Source organism: Mus musculus, chromosome 2, assembly GCF_000001635.26.
Source record: "Mus musculus strain C57BL/6J chromosome 2, GRCm38.p6 C57BL/6J".
Lineage (NCBI taxonomy): Eukaryota > Metazoa > Chordata > Mammalia > Rodentia > Muridae > Mus > Mus musculus.
Window position 1 is genome coordinate 179,625,150 of NC_000068.7, and position 16,766 is coordinate 179,641,915.

At 47.9% G+C, this 16,766-nt stretch overlaps 1 protein-coding gene across 4 annotated transcripts in view; it reads left to right on the forward strand.

The window, feature by feature from the left end:
* Positions 1-16,766, forward strand: part of Cdh4 (cadherin 4) — a 456,955-nt gene that overhangs the window by 182,727 nt on the left and 257,462 nt on the right. The window contains exon 3 of one of the 4 annotated variants that reach the window (XM_030247044.1): positions 2,645-2,737. The exons of the other annotated variants lie outside the window; for them this stretch is intronic. The gene's annotated coding sequence lies outside the window, so the exon portion shown is untranslated. The remainder of the gene's footprint in view (positions 1-2,644; positions 2,738-16,766) is intronic. 4 annotated transcript variants of the gene reach the window in all.

The following is a 16,766-nucleotide window of genomic DNA, read 5'->3' on the forward strand; positions in this document are numbered from 1 at the left end:
TAGTGTTTAAAATTCCGTGTTATGTTGAATGCCTCTTCTAAGACCCAAAGCAAGCTCTTAGCTATGAGACTTTATAAACTCAGAAAGCAAGGTATCCTAGTCATAATAAATATGAATATGCAATCATATTAACAATAATCAATAACAAAATAATAAAATAAAAGTGATAAAATAATTAATAATAATAAAGTAAGGACTCAAGGTAGTCTAAGGTGGAATGGTTGCGAATAGGGAGTATATAGTGGTTCTAACCAGGATGCCACCAAAGCACACAAAGTAAATCTTGTAGCTCCATATCCAGCATCGAGGACACATAGTATCATGATGCCAACTCCAGCAGGCTTTTGAAGCCCAAGCCCTGCTCTCTGCAGCTCGTGCCCTCTCTCCTAGACTGACTCCACTCTAGGCCTGGACTTTATTCTCAGCAGAGTCTTGCTGACCTTCATAGCTTCACAGATGGCCCCTCAGAGTCTTCAGGTTTCTGACTCTGCCACACATTTCCCGACCTCCTCTACCTTCCTCTGAAGTCTGGGTGGACCCCTCCATGACCCAATAACACTGACACCCACAGATGTGTGAAGCTGTCATCAGTGTCAGAGCCCAGGGAAACAATTACCAAGGTCCCTGTGACCTGTATAAGATAGCCCACAGCATCATGGAAGGCGTTAGGGGTGGGGTTGGGCATTTCTGCCGGTTTCTCGAGGTGTCTTTCCTATTATGTAGATGCAAAGCCCTGATTTCTATTTAACTGTATTAATCTCCCTAACGGCCATTCCCTCCAATGCTGAATCACTTCTTTTCTGGCTAATTTAAACCTTCTCTCTCTCTCTCTCTCTCTCTCTCTCTCTCTCTCTCTCTCTCTCTCTCTCTCTCTCTCTCTCTCTCTTTTTGCTTTGCTTTGCTTTGCTTTGCTTTGCTTTGCTCTCCAATCTCACTATAAGCCTAGCTAAAAGCAGCTAGCAGGAACCATGCCACCCCCTGAATTCTCACTCTCTTGAAATGTTATCTGCCAAATAAATTAATCTTTTGTTTTAAAGTCCAAGCTCATTTAAACTCTCAGGACATAAGAGGAAATTCTGGCAAGTTATTTCTCGGAATGTAACAGGAATGAGCTCTACTCAGATTCCTGGTAGCCCTCATTTCTCCAGAAGCCAGGGTGTCCAGTCGTTAATGTGCACATTTTGATTGGAAGCTTGTTCTTAGCTTCTACAAAAGTCACCGTTAAAGTGAATAAGATCCCAAACTTTCCCCAGGCTGCATCTTCAGACTTTTCCAAATCCCTCCATGATCCAGTTCCAAGGCGTTCTTCTATAGAGTGAGCTTTGGGTGGGAACCACTGGGGAACTACATGGCAGCCACAGTAACTCACCTGGCGTGGGGTACAGGAGAGCGCATTCTTTACCGTTCTGGACACTTAGCTGCCCTTGTGCCATGATTGCAGTGTCTCCAGAGGGCTGTGCTTTACAATGCCCACCAGGAACAATGCCATGTTCCTGGTGAGAAGAATTGACGTTTTACAGGCAGTTAACTATCGCAGGGTCCTTTCAGAGTCAGGTCTTCAAAGCCCTCAGCAGATTCTTCTGTGTGCTATGGTGTAGCTGGGCTGTGATGTAGCTAGACGCTTCAGGCTGTGGGAGGAGGCAGTTTAGATGGGATATTATCCTGGTCCCTTTACAGAAGACCAGTTAGTTTAAAGATGGTGGAAAGAAGAACCCTGGGAAGAGCAAGTTGAGTGGAGCCAGGGATACTTGGGAGATGCTGGTCTTTGTCATTCTCCTGGCTGTTGTTTGCCAGTGAGAGCCCTGGTGGGTGAATGGTGAGACTGAGGAAACCTGGCTAAAGTAACAGAGATGCTGGCCTTTGTCTTGGCTCTCTTACTCTTTCTGAGTCCCCAACCCTTTAAGCATGTGTCTCCCCATGGTCCCAAGATTCATGGAAGTATGTTTCAGAATGACACTGGAAAATACAAGAGGTTTCAGAATGGGCATGGTGGCACTTGCCTTCAACCCCTGCCCTTGAGAGGCAGAGGGGTCTTTATGCGTTTAAGGCCAGCCTGGACTATATAATGAGTTCCAGGTCAGCAAAGGCTACTAGAGAGACCCTGTCTCAAAAAACAAAAAATAAAACAAACAAACAAACAAACAAAACAAAACAAAAAAAAAAAACAAAGCAAACTAAAAAGTATCAGATACTGGTCATTACAGAAGGACCACACCTCACCCCTTAGGGCACCACCATGGTTTTAGATGTCAACTTGACAAATTTAGAGTCACCTGGGAAGAAGGAACCTTCACTGAAGAATTTCCTGAATCAGACTGGCCAGTGGACCAGTCCATGGGACATGATCTTGATGGCTAGTTGTCTTTCGAGGGCCCAGAATCACTTATGGGGGCACCCCAGGGCACCTGGTTTATGTAAGAATCTGCCTGAATATAAGCCAGGAGAAGAGCAAGCCAGTCAGGAATGTACCTCCATAATTCCTGCTTTGGCTTTCTTTGATGATCAATCACAATAACCTCTAAGCCAAATAAACCCTTTCCTCCCCAAGTTGTCTTTGGTCCTGACATTCATGATTGCTACAAGAACTAGGAATCCAGTAGGGGGAGACTCTACTCAACTCACAAACCTTTCCTCTTATTCCTAGGTAAGTGACTCACTGCTAAAGCTGGGCATACGTGTGTCTATACTGGCTGTCACACCAGCAAGAATGTTCCCTCCACTTCCTGGCTCCAGAGATGTGAGTGAAGACCCCATGTACAGTAAACCACCCCCCTGGCCATGCACCCACAGGCTGATGATCCTTGGTCTGTGCGCGAGGGATGCTGGCCATGTTTTCCAAGTCTATGATGGCACGTCTTGGTATATCTTGGTTCAGCATGTACAAATGAATGCAAGGGTAAAGATGCAATAGTTAAGCAGCAAGCTACAAAGCAGTGTGGTTGCTGTGGACTTTCTGACTTGGGAAGTTCACAGACCAAATGATTGGAGACTCCAACCTGAAGTCAGAATGGTTGACCCAAATGAGGCAGAACACCGGATGTCAGTGTGAGCTTCAGGACCTGCTCTCCCTGTGAGGAACATTCTAATCTCTCAGCAGCCCCAGGGATTGAGCTGAGGTCTGTCCTTGAGAATGACATGGACACCTCTACGTTGTCTTTCTCACAATCTCTAGTGTCTGTTTCTAATTCCACAAGCTGGTGACCGGGCAGTCTGCTCAGACTGCCAGGGCTCTTCCTATTGGTCACAATGGCTTCGGTGGTGTTCCCCATTAAAGGGACAGTTGCAAATAGTTGAGGATTCTCATTGTCTACTGGAAAGAAGAGTGTGCGATGTTACTTGTGTGGGTGAGAAGTATCCCCACCTTGTGTCACATGGCTTAGGGATAAGATCATGATATTATCTGAAAGAAAGAAGACCCAGCCTTCTGGGGCCCCATTAGTCGTGGTTGTACCCACCTAGTGCTGTGAAAGACAGGTACAGCTAGAAGGGTTAAAGAGAGGCATGCTCTAGAGATGTGTGTCTCACAATCTGAGTGACAGGATGGTCCTCCAAGCACTGCAGGTGACCACCACATGGTGCAAGCTTCCTACTAGTGGTTACAGGTAGAGAGAAATAGGCACAATTAAATTCGCTGCAGATGTCTCAAAATAAAACACCATTACTTTCCGTCCCTGTTTTGAGGGTGGTGTTGTTGTTGTTGTTGTCCTTGTTCCTGACAGAATTCAGTCATATATATAACTTGTTTCATATGGATATTCTAGATTGTGTGTTCTAAAGACACCACTACCCTAATAAGTCAAAGTCTCAAGATTTCTGGAGAAAACACAGGGAGGGACCCCTTTGAGTGCCTGTTCCATTTATTTCATAACATAATTATGGTATTAAAACATTGGGACCATCCCTAACAGTTCCTTCAGTGTTTGGAAAGTCCAGGGAGACTAGAGCACACTGAAGTACTGACACACATAGAATGTGAGGCTGGTATCGTGTTACATGGCCCGGATTGGGCATACATGGTCCTGGGTGGCTGCTAGCATTAGGAAGGAGCGGTACAGATGTACATGATGGGACCAAAGTCCTGTGGCGAGGGAAAACAGGTCAGTGGAGGCAGAGGGAGGCATCTACTCAGGGCTCAGGTGCAGGGAGATGCACCCGGAAGGCGCCTGGCAGACTTTCCAGTGTGCAGACGTTCCCCCAAGTGTGGGATGTGTTCCTGCTAGCACAGATGAGGGGAGAAAGGGAGACATCATAAAAGCTAATCCACTAAGCACCCTGATTTCTTCTGGAAAAGCAGCTCAGAGGGTGTTGAGCTTTACAGAAGGAGAAATGGGGACTGGAGAGGATCCTCACCTGCCCCAGGTTTGCTGGAACACGGGTCATGTGTCAGAGGTCATGCACCATTCCTGATCTTGGGTGCAAGCTTGGAATCAGGGGATTGAAGGGTGTGAGGGACCATGTGCATAAACCTGAGCTTAACGGCTATCCTCGGTCCATCGTGGCAAGTACTCTGGCCCTGTGAACAAAGCTGTCTTTTATTTCCTCACACACTGACATTGTACTTGTGATAAGCAGATGTTTGGCTGTGGTTCACCTCAGCTAGAGAAATCCAGTACGATCCGGTTGTCCCAGAACACCCTGGGGTGCAGCCTAGATCCTTCTCTCTATGTTTGTGCTCTGTGAAAGCCACCCTCCACTTCCCACCTGCTACCCTGGGGCTGGGACAGTCTGTCCTGTGTCCTAGCATCAGATCATGATACCTCTATCCTAGGACCTGGGGTTTTGATATCACCAGGTAGCTGGTAGAGCAAGTATCCCAGAATCTACTCAATTGATCATTGAGTAGAGCCTATTCCTGGACTGTCACCAGGGTGGGACACCCACAGGGTTGCCTGTCCCCTGAGATTCTCTCTACAACACCCATCACCTGTCACCTGAGTCAACTGTAGATGCCTCTCTCAAAGAGCCCACTAGATGTATAGTCTCCATGCCTTGTATTATTAGACCCTGGTGTCCTGTGATGCTTTGACCCCTGAGCTGATGCCCAGGGAAGTCCATAGACACCATCTGTGGTTGATTACCACTGGTGCTTATTTGTGTCCTCTTGTTTTGTTTGGGGATAGGGGTTCATCAACTGTGGACCACTGTGAAGTACCTGGAAGTTTTCGATGGTCGCCATTCTTAGGGTGGCTTGCTAGTAAAGGATGCCATTTGATGTCCCTCAGAAGCAGTTCAGCCACCTACAACAACCTCATCTGGAGGTTGACAGGGTGGAGATTGGGAAGCCCCCTGTTCTGTGATGCTGGCAGCACTGAGTGACATCTGGGAATACAGACAGGTATTAGACCTCTCTCTCAACCACGTCATGTAATCCACACCCTGTGAGCTATATGTGGCTCTTACTGCTTCCAGTGGAGAAATGGAGGCCCAGAGAGCTCAGCCACATCACCAAATCCCATCTTAACTCTGCAGCCAGTGCCACCGCCCTCTGCTGAGTTTTACTCAAGCCAGAATAAGGCTGGTCAGAGCCCACATGGTACAAAGTGGCCCGCTCCTGCCAAGTGCAAACATGGCTGGCTGTGTGTCCAGAGAACCCAAGATGCTGATCCTTCCTCAGATCCCCCTGAACTTTGACCTCGTCTCTGATCCCAAGCACCATCAGGCCAGGCCCAAGGCCAACGAGGCAGCTGCATGAACTCGCCATGTTTATAAATCTGACTCACGTCCTAATTGGAACCAGAGACACAATTAATCACTCTGATCCCTCACACCCTTGATCTCAACAAAGGCAGTCACAAAACATGCTCTCTCCCCGACCGTGTTCACGTCACACCGCCTCCTCACTAAGGGTCTGGCTCAGAAGTGTCTGACTTAATGTGGGGAAAGGCAAACATCAAGGAAGCCCCAGTGTGGACAGCGTTCTTCCCTCACGTGCTCACCCTCCTACTGCCTAACATTTTGCTTATGATGTAAGGCTTGGGGCTGCGTTTCTTGTGGAAATGACTTTTCAATGCGTGGCTGATTTTATTTTCTTTTTTTTTTCTTTTCTTTTCTTTTCATTAGATATTTTCTTCATTTATATTTCAAATGCTATCTTGAAAGTTTCCTATACCTCCCCCCGCCCTGCTCCTCAACCCACCCACTCCTGCTTCCTGGCCCAGGCATTGCCCTGCATATGATCTTCGCAAGACCAAGGGCCTCTCCTCCCAATGGTGGCTGACTAGGCCATCTTCTGCTACATATGCTACTAGAGACATGAGCTCGGGGGGTACTGGTTAGTTCATATTGTTGTTCCACCTATAGGGTTGCAGACCCCTTCAGCTCCTTGGGTACTTTCTCTAGCTCCTCCATTGGGGGCCCTGTGTTCCATCCAATACATGACTATGATCATCCACTTCTGTATTTGCCAGGCACTGGCATAGCCTCACAAGAGATAGCTATATCAGGGTCCTGTCAGCAAAATCTTGCTGGCATACGCCATAGTGTCTGCGTTTGGTGGCTGATTATGGGATGAATCCCCGGGTGGGGCAGTCTCTAGATGGTCCATCCTTTTGTCTCAGCTCCAAACTTTGTCTCTGTAACTCCCTCCATGGATATTTTGTTCCCCATTCTAAGGAAGAACGAAGTATCCACACTTTGGTCTTCCTTTTTCTTGAGTTTCATGTGTTTTGTAAATTGTATCTTGGGTATTCTAAGTTTCTGGGCTAATATCCACTTATCAGTGAGAGCATATCATGTGTGTTCTTTTGTGACTGGGTTACCTCACTCAGGATGATATCCTCCAGATCCATCCATTTGCCTAAGAATTTCATAAATTTATTGTTTTTAATAGCTGAGTAGTACTCCATTGTGTGAATGTACCACATTTTCTGTATCTATTCCTCTGTTGAGGGCCATCTGGGTTCTTTCCAGTTTCTGGCTATTCAAAGTATCACTATTTGCAGATGATATGATAGCATATATAAGTGACCCTAAAAATTCCACCAGAGAACTCCTAAACCTGATGAACAGCATGGCTGCTTTTCATTCATATACTGGAATGCAGGCCTATGATGCAAGACTGGTGGAATGCATCTTCTGTGAGGCTGGGGCTGTGAACAGTTATGTTCAGAGGACAGTAAAGAGCTCACTGTGGGGAGCCATGGTGGTTGACTGGACTGTGATGGTGGTTGGTGGGGATGGTGCTTACATGGTAGAGTGCTTGTTTAGCATACAAGGAACTCTGGGCTCTTGTCACAGCCCAGCATGATCTGGACACGGTGGTGGTGGTCTGTAATCTCAGCATAGGTTACAGGAGGTGGAAACAGGAGGATCAGAAGTTAAAGACCATCCATTGCTACACATGGGATTCGAGGCCAGCGGAGTCTACATGAGGTCCTATCGTTTAAAAATATCTAATGTAATCCTGGGTTGAGAGTGAGTCGTAGATGAAAATGGAAGCAGCCTCAGCTGGTTCTCTTCAGGGATGAGGGCTGCACACAGCCAGTGGAAGCCCTGTGCAAAGTCAGGGGAGCAGCAACCTTGAAGGGTTCCCCCAAGTCCTGACTTCTGGTGCTCCTAACTAGGGAAATGAACGCAGGGAGCACAGGGTATGGCCTGTGCTTTTTTTTGTGGTGCGAATGACCTATTGTTGTTCCCATGGACCAAGAACTCTGTAGGAGAGTCTGAGCCAAAGACCACCAGGCCACAGGTTGGCTATTTCTAGTCTCCTCTAGAATGCGGAGCATCAGTGCATCTTGGGAAGTGTCTCAGTTAGGGTTTTACTTCTGAAAACAGACACTATGACCAAGGCAATTCTTATAAGGAAAACTTGAATTGGTGCTGGCGTACAGGTTCAGAGGTTCAGTCCATTATCATCAAGGGGGGAACATGGCAGCGTCCAGGCAGGCATGGTGCAGATGGAGCTGAGAGTTCTACATCTTCATCTGAAGGCTGCTAGTGGAATACTGGCTTCCAGGCAGCTAGGATGAGGGTGTTAAAGCCCTAACCTATTCCAACAAGGCCACACCTCCAAATAGTACCACTCCCTAAGCCAAGCATATTCAAGCCATGACAGGAAGAAAGAGCCAGAGACCCCTGTATCAAGGTCTTTGTGTTTCAGGAAACCCAGTTCTCACACCTGGCTTTAGGAAAAATGAGTTTAGCCTCCACATAACATCATGCCAAAAGCCACATTCTTGGCTCCCTCATCTTTATTAAGCACGGAAAATTCTATGGAGGGGCTCAGAAGGAGTTCCAGAGGCTCAGAAGTCTGCCTGGTTGATTAGAAGTCTAGAGACAAGCTCAAAACGTGGAGTTCAAATTACAGAGATGCAATTAAAGTATCATAAAGTGATCTGCTGTTCAGACTTCAGAATCATCTGTCCCCCGTATGACCGGCTAATGCAGATATCAGCAAATAGCAACCGGATTTGTGTTTACTGCATAGGATGCTGCGCTGTGGAGTGGGGAGCAGCAGAAGTGGAGCCATTTCTCTTAAGAGGTCTGAGTTAGGAAACTTCCACAGTTGGAGAGGGTGGTGCAGCACAGGCCTCTTGCCCTCACATTGGTCCAGGCAGCAAGCAGAGCCCCAGACAATTCTCTGGCCTTATTAAAATCCAATTACAGTAATAGCTCAGCCTCAAACGCGAGGCATTGTGAATGCAAGATAAATGTTTCCACAGAGCAATCTCCCAAGGTCCTCCATCCACGTGTCTCTGCTAGAGATCCAGTTCTAGCTGCAGCTGGCTTTCTGAGTTTGCCTAGTAAAGGAATTTGAGAGGAGGAGCCTTTGAGCATGGTAGGTTGAGTCTATATTATTATTTTTCTTTGACCCTTACAAAGAAATGAAGCTTCCATTTGACTAACTCAAGCATGTCCAAGAGCTCCATCAGAGGCCATGTGTGTGACCCTTGCCAGGCCCTGACAGCTTTACTCTCTTGATGCAGATGGAGATGCCCCCTTGCAAGGGCTGAGGAGTGACACAGAGGACCAGATGCTTACGTAAGAGCCACCTGGGTGCTGTGAGCTCAGTGACTTTGGTCCTGTATGAGGGCTCTTTGTCCATGTCATCTGCCTTGGGTGGGGTTTCAGGAAGACTGAAGCTTCTTAGAGATTAGTGGTGTGCAGGTGTCAGGGATTAGAAATCCCAAACCATTGAGGTCCATTTGCCCCCAACAGGAGGCCCCACTGGAGGGCCTCCAGATGTTCCTCTCAGGCTCCATGCAGTACCCAGGGAGTAGAGACACAGTGAGAATTCAGTGTATTCTTTCCTGAGTTACATATTGTGCAACATATTGTGCCTGTTTTCTTGGGGGGGGGGGTTGTATTTCTTGAGTTAAATGCAACAACTAAACACAGAGAGACACTTACAAAGAGATACATTTTCTCCAACTGCATTTTTTTCCAAGGCCAGGATTGCTGTATGTGCCGCCAGTAATTAAGAGGCCATCAGAGACAGCCTGATGATGCCGGTGTCTTTGGAGAGCTAGGGGATCCCTCCCCTACCTCAGCCTCTATCTTGCCATAGGATGGAGCTATTTTTAGTTCTTCCCAGGACCCAAATGAGATTTGGATTTGCATGGAGAGGGGGCCAGGGCAGCCTGGGCTCTTTCCAGGTGCTGGTTTCCTGCAGCCTAAGGAGCTTTAGGGAAAGCCAGCTGCTCAGGCAGACTCTCTGCGCTCGGAGACCAGCTTTGTGTTCAAACCCCAAATGGTGGCATGCTAAAAAAAAACAAGTGATGTGTTCTACAAAACTCATGACCACTTTCAGCAAATCCCGAAGGTCACCAAAAATAAGAAGAAGCTGAGAAACGTTAACAGATGAGAGGAACCCCAGGAGGTATAAGGGGATCCCAGAGAGATAAGGGACTCGAGTAACGGCTGCCACAGGTGCCACACGTGGACTGTTGTAAACCATGACATAATGATACCTGATTGTTTGTCATGTCGGCTGCGGACCGTAGAACCACTAGGGAGACATATGGGCAGCTGAGGACTTGGATCAGTCCACAGTCCTTCCAGAGTCCCAGCAGTCTCCACAGCTTCTCTGCAAACCTAAAGTGCTTCTAAAATAGAATCCCTACCATAAACAGTCTAAACATGATCGTATAGACACTCTGCCATTCCATGACTGGGGGAAGCTGCCATGCCCTATCGCTGCAGCAGCCCTGACCTGCATCTGTGCGCAGATAGAGGCCCATGGGCTCCAGAGGTACATGCAGCATCTCCCTGCCATTGAGGGACATAGAGAACCTCTTAGTGACAATAGACCATGCCTCATCACCGAGCCAGACATATGGATATCAGCCATTGGTGTCTAAGCAGACGCCATGTCCAAGAAACACACACACACACATGCCTCAATTACATCCTTTCTATAGCTGAATACTATTCCATTGTGTATATAGACCACTTTTTCCCCACTCATTTGCCTGTTTATGGACATCCAAGTGGTTTTTATTTCTTCTATGTCATGACTAGTGCAAGAATAATCATGAGCATGAGGTACCTCTGTGGGAGTATTCAGAGTCCTTTCAGAATATGGCCAGGAGCAGTAAACCCTAGGCAACCCTAGCTGGTCACCAGCTGTCTGCCAAGGGACGAATCTCATCCACACCTGCAAGCTTGGTGACATGCCCAAATCACACAGCGGTAACCAGGGTAACGCATGTGTGCTCACACCGTCCCATATGCCCATGGGACCCCCCAAGAGTTCCTTCAGAGAAGACATGCAGGGGCACTTACCCTACCCCTCCTCTAAGCTGACCACCAGCCTGCACTCAGCTTCATCTTATCTGAGACCTGGAAGGATGGAATGCTAACTAGCAAGTCTATTAAACATTTTTTTTGCCAAAGCCCCACACACATCACGACCCAATTCTCCAACTGCCACTGCACAAAAGACCAAAAGTGGGTCGCCACGGAGACGAAGGGGTGAGCGGGATGATCCATGAGCAACCACTTAAAAAATGCCTTAGCAGCAGCTTCAGAGGATTAACTAAGCAGATGAGAGCAGATTCACAGACATAGCCCAGCGACAGCCATTTAGTACTAACCTGTGGCCGGTGAGGGCGAGCCTGTGGCAGGGGACGAGAGCTGACACCCACAGAAGCAGCCCGGCAAGGCTCTCCTCTGCAGGAAGCGCACTGCTGTGACTATATAGAATGTCGATTCCTACAAGATGTTTCTGTTTGCCCAGGGACTGGGGATATGGGTGGACTGAGGTCGGTTTTATTTTGTTGTTGTTGTTTGCTTGTTTGTTTGTTGTTTTATTTTTGTAAACTGGAAATTCCATCATCAGAATCTATGGGGGTTATGTTGTAGGATCAGGAAACTTTTGCTTGTCCATCTTTTAAAGAATGAATACGTACCTGTCGGTTAGGAGAGCTTCTGCATAAGCTATGTTGTCGGTTAGCAAAGCAATTTCAGTGCTTCTTGCTCACAATCTAGTGTCCGCTGCCCACTGTCCACCCTACTGCCACTGCCCACTGTTCACCACACACTATCCACCATACTGTCCACTGCCCACTGTTCACCACACACTATCCACCATACTGTCCACTGCCCACTGTTCGCTGCCCATTCTCCATTACACAGAGTCACAATTCACTGCCCATTCCATTATCCACCATCTCATCTTCCACCCATTGACCAGTTTCTGCTGCCAGCTGCCTAGTATCAAAGGTCTACACCCCTGCCTGTCCTCCACTGCACACCACTCATTATCCACCACCCATCTGATGTCACCCCTGTAGGACTGTCATTTCTCAAGGGACAGCTGTAATGACCAGCATTCTGTTCGGACTGGCATGGCTCTCCTGAGACAGAACCTAGCTCTAAGTCTCACCACCCCAGGGTATGATTGCCTAAGAGGTGTGGGGCATAGATCCATAAGGTATGGGTGTAGGGTACGGGACCATAGGGTGTACAGGGCATTAAGGTGGCCAGGTTGGGAAGCCATGGGTAGAAGGCATGGTGCTAGCTTTCCTCTAGGATCAAAGCCCCTGAAGGCCAGGTATATATAGCATCAGGAGAGGGCAGGGTGCTACCTCAGAGCTGTCTGTGCGCGTTAGATGATTTTCTCATTACTTAACAAAACACTTGACAGAGCAACTTAAGTAAGGAAAGAACTGTCTTGGCTTACTGTCGTAACGTATTGCCCCCTCCCCCAATGGCAGCGAAGGCCTGGCAGCAGGAACATGAGACAGCTGATGACATTGCATCCAATCCATTGTCAGAAGCAGGGGGGGGGGTGGGGTCATGCTGGTGCTCAGTTCTCTGGCCCCTTTTAAGTTAGTCTGGAGCCCCAGCCCAGGGAATGGTGCTGGCTTAATCCATGGTGACTCCCCATGGACACACCCAAAGATTTGTTTCTGTGAAGATTCTAAATCCCGTGGACTTAACAATCAAACTTCACCAGAATCCTAGACCTCCTAATTTTCCTGCAGGCCATGTGCTCAATATCTGCCTATTTTACAGGGAGAAACTGAGTCATGGGAACTATAAGGTAGCCAGGATGGCTCAGTTGTCTATGGTAGAGTAAGGGTCCACCCTGTATCCTGAGGATCCCACGATGGCTTGTGTGTATGTGATCTTCAAGCAAATCTCATCTCTAAAAATACTAGTTATTTTTTTCCTCTTAAGAACAATTTTGAAAACTCCGACTACCTGAGTTTTTGTCCCATATGACTGTAATTCTTCTGACTGGCCAGGCCTCTGCACCACGTCTGCCAGACGACCTTGGTCTCCTCACTGGGCTGTGAAGGACCATGGGTGTTGATTGAATGACCAAATCTTCACTGAAGTCCAGTATTACTGGCTCTGAGACTGGCAGGTAATATATAGACACAGCCTTTCACGGTAGAGTGGAATTGGGAGCCAGAGATTAATGCTGCCCCCCAGGAAGTGCAGGTGGGATTGAGCCGTGAGTGTTCTGTGGGCTGGGGGGGTGTAAATGGTCTTAAAGAGGACTCCTATCATGGTGAAAAGAGGCCCATGGCCAGCAGCCACAGGGCAGAACAAGCCCAGGATATTTCTAGAAGTACAGGACAAATCCCCATCTGCAAATGGTTTCTCATCTTGGGCCAGGGGCTGGGATATGGCTGAGCTCCTCCCTGAAAGCAAGACACTCTGGTCCCCAGGCTTCTTCCCCCCCAGAGCATCCTGCGCAGAGCATGTGAGCGTGTTGAGCCAGGAAAAGAGAAAAGTGAGGTGTCTAACTCACATGACATTCACTTATACTTGGAGCAAATGGTGGGAACCCATGAAATCCATCCCCGTGAGGCACTGCGCAAACCCTGACTGCTCCTCACTACGGCCGGTTCCCACCGCTGGCTGTTCACTAGTCACAGTCCAGCACTCCATCTGTAACCTACCACCTACTGTCCATCATTCGCTGTCTACCAACCCTGACCTCTCCTTCACCTTCTGTTCCCCAACGCCATCCCCCCTTCACTGCCTAATGAGCCTCTACCACCCACTGTCACCTGCCCAGTCTGCCTCCCATTGTCACCATCCACAATCCACTACCAAGGCTTCCTATCCACCATTCACAGTAAACTACAAACACTTCCTATCCACCATCCACAGTAAACTACAAACACTTCCTATCCACCATTCACAATAAACTACAAACACTTCCTATCCACCATTCACAGTAAACTACAAACACTTCCTATCCACCATCCACAATCCACTATCAAGGCTTCTATCCACTTTCACTGTCACTCTGCCCAGTTCAGCCTCAGTGACCATCACCACCTGCTGTATTCTCTGTGACCCACTCTCTGTCTCCCAGTGTTGGCCACTCACTGTCCACCACACTCTTCCTATTGTCTGCCACAGTTTCATGGCTCCCATTGTCCACTATCTACTTCCCACACCTCACCGACCCCTGCCCACCCCCTCAACTGATTGCACGTACCATCTGCTGTCTACTCCTTACACCGTTTTGGTGCTGGCTTTGGAGAGTCTCTCGTGGTTGGCCTAGTGGTGACCCACAGTGGTTGGCAGAGAGATCCTAAATGGAAATGGCTGTGCAGACACACATATGATTCAGGAATACGCAGGAGATGAAGACCACCCAGAACAAGTGCCTTTGGATTATGAGTTCAGACAGACAGACAGACTGGCAGGCCCACCGCATAGAAGGGAATCGAAGCTTCCTTCATTTCAATGTGAGCCATGATGGCTTTCCATCGGGTGGTGGTGACCATATGCCATCCAGATGTTCTTAACTTGAAGTCCTCTGGGGAGAGAAACTGCAGGTTCAGGTGTATGGAACCCCCAGGGCTTGATTCCATAGGTTCCATACCATATGCTACACAGCTTCTTATACTGTGAGTTTCAGCCCCAGATGAGGCCACACAACTGAATGTGAGACCCACAAAAATGGTCTTATGAGAGAGAAGATTTCCTAAATGTGCAGAACAAAGGTTAATCCAAAGTCTGGGGTGGAACGAACCCAGGGCGTGGTCCACAGTGCTCACCCAGGCCGCATTATTTGACTGTAGCCTTGGTTCTGGGCACAGGGCTTGAGCACTCTGTGTTACGCCACACATCACAGACGAATGCTGCCTAAAGCATGCGGCTCAGACTACCGTGCTATGAACTGAGTGTCTGTGCTGAGCATAGAGCTTTCTGTTCTCATAGAAACAAAATGGTTTAATTACGGAAAACAAACACCTTCAATATTTTCCCACCCCCACTTCTCAGCATGGAGTTATCAAGTCTATCTTTGGATTGTTCTGTGTGAGAGTGTTTGATTTTTAAAATTGACATTTAAGTTGTTGATTTGAGTTTCTTTTTTAAAAATATTAAATGAATTTGGCTTGGGATAAGAATGAAATTGCTAATAATTTCTGAGATGGCCCTAGACATAGTTAGTATAGTGTTTTCGGCATTGACAATTATAAAATCAAAATATCAATCAACTCTGAAAAGCGTGGAAGGCACTCTGTTGTCCTGCCATATCAAATATTCAGCCAAGATTTAATTCTTGTGTAAAAATAAACAAGTAAACCCATATCATTAGTGTGCAAATTAGCCCTCGTCCTTAATAGAATATAAACTTCAATGTATACCAAAGAATTGTCTGCAAATTAATGTCTTTCATTTGCTGTCAGTAATGTTTGATTGGTACACCTGCTTCATATACGTACATGCCCAAGATCATATAAAAGTTCCTCAGCTGTGAAGGAATGAGGAGAAATCCTGGTGCGGGTCTCCCAGTGTAGGTCCAGACTGACTGATCCCATAACCAAGAAGACAGCCTGTCACAAGGATCAGTAACAACAGGCTCACAGACAAATTTCTTCTCATGAACAGAAATCCTGAAGCCCACCAGCGCCTTTGCTCATAGTAGGCCAGCTTGACCTGCGTTCCACTGTCCCCAGTTAATATGGTTCCAGCTGCCTCTACAATCCCTGCAGACTACCTCCACCTCCTGATTGGCCAGGCCCCAGCCTCTCCTCTACCACCCAACAGAGGCATTTGCACCAAACACACACTCTACAGTCTCACTGTGGAGGGCCCACTCACCCTCTCACCCAGGCAACCATCATGACACCTCAAAACAGGGTGGGCTGCAGACTCCCTCTCACCCTAAGAGGACGCTATCCCTTCCATAGCCAGGGATCAGAGCCTGAGCCCGCCCCACCCCCATGGGGCTGTGTGTACACATGGCATCAGCCCAGTGTTCATCTCTGACTCAGAACAAGACACGATGCCAGCCCCCATCTTACAGATGGGAAACTGAAGCCTAGAGGCCCATCCTGGGCCCCGGGTCTCAGGTACTTGGATGAAGGATCTATGTTCTTGCCACCCTTGAGAATGCTCCCTGTGGCTCGCGTCGCTGCATCACAGCATCATGGAAAATAATCCACAGTCATTTGGCAGATACCTCGCCGCTGAGCAAACGGTTAAAGCAAACGGCAGACCGCGGGAGAACCCAGGCTGTCTGCAGAGGGCTGCCGCTTTTGGCTTTGGATGAAATGTCAAATGTGGCCTTGCCCCAGAGACATCTCTAAAAATAGCTGGGGAGGGAATTTTACCTCAGTCAGAGCACAGGCTGCTATCAGCTCGTTGGCATGTTCCCCTAGTCAGGGTGTGGGCTCCTCTAGGCTTATAGGGACCATTTCCTGGCCAGCACAGCTTGGCCCATGGGTGCTGGTTCCCAGCTGCAATGTGGGCTCCACAGTATGGCTCAGCCTGGCTCCTGTTTAAGCAGGTGGTATAGACCTTCTTATCCAGAACTTGAGCTCTGACCCCACCTCCCCTTTCAATTCCTCCAGGGAGGCCTATTTAGAATATTCTACTTGGGTTTTTGTTTTGTTTTGTTTTTTGTTTTTTTTGTTTTTTTGATTGTTTAATGTAGTGCACAAATGTTCAACACACAGCTGGTGGGTTTGCAGACAGCAAAGACCCCCTCAATGTGGCTGGCACCGAATCTGAACATGCAAGACCTGCTCCCCACCCCATTCCACCCCCTCCCCCAGAGAAAGCCCCTTGTAGTCTCCAGCCACTCCCCAAAGGGAATCAGATTTCTGAACTCGAACCTTCTAGATGAGTTCTGCTTGACTTTAAACTACAGGTGAGACAGTTCTTTTTCTGCCTGGCTTCTCTATCACCGTGTTTGCGAGGCCCACAGGCAGAGGCATGTGAGACTGTAGCTTCTACTGTGTCTTTAGTGTCTCCTAGGGAAAGAGACTGCTGAGCCATTTGCCAGCTATGGGGCATTAGCAAGATGACCAGGTTGAGTTCTTGGGCTATGGTGAGAGTCTTGGCTATGT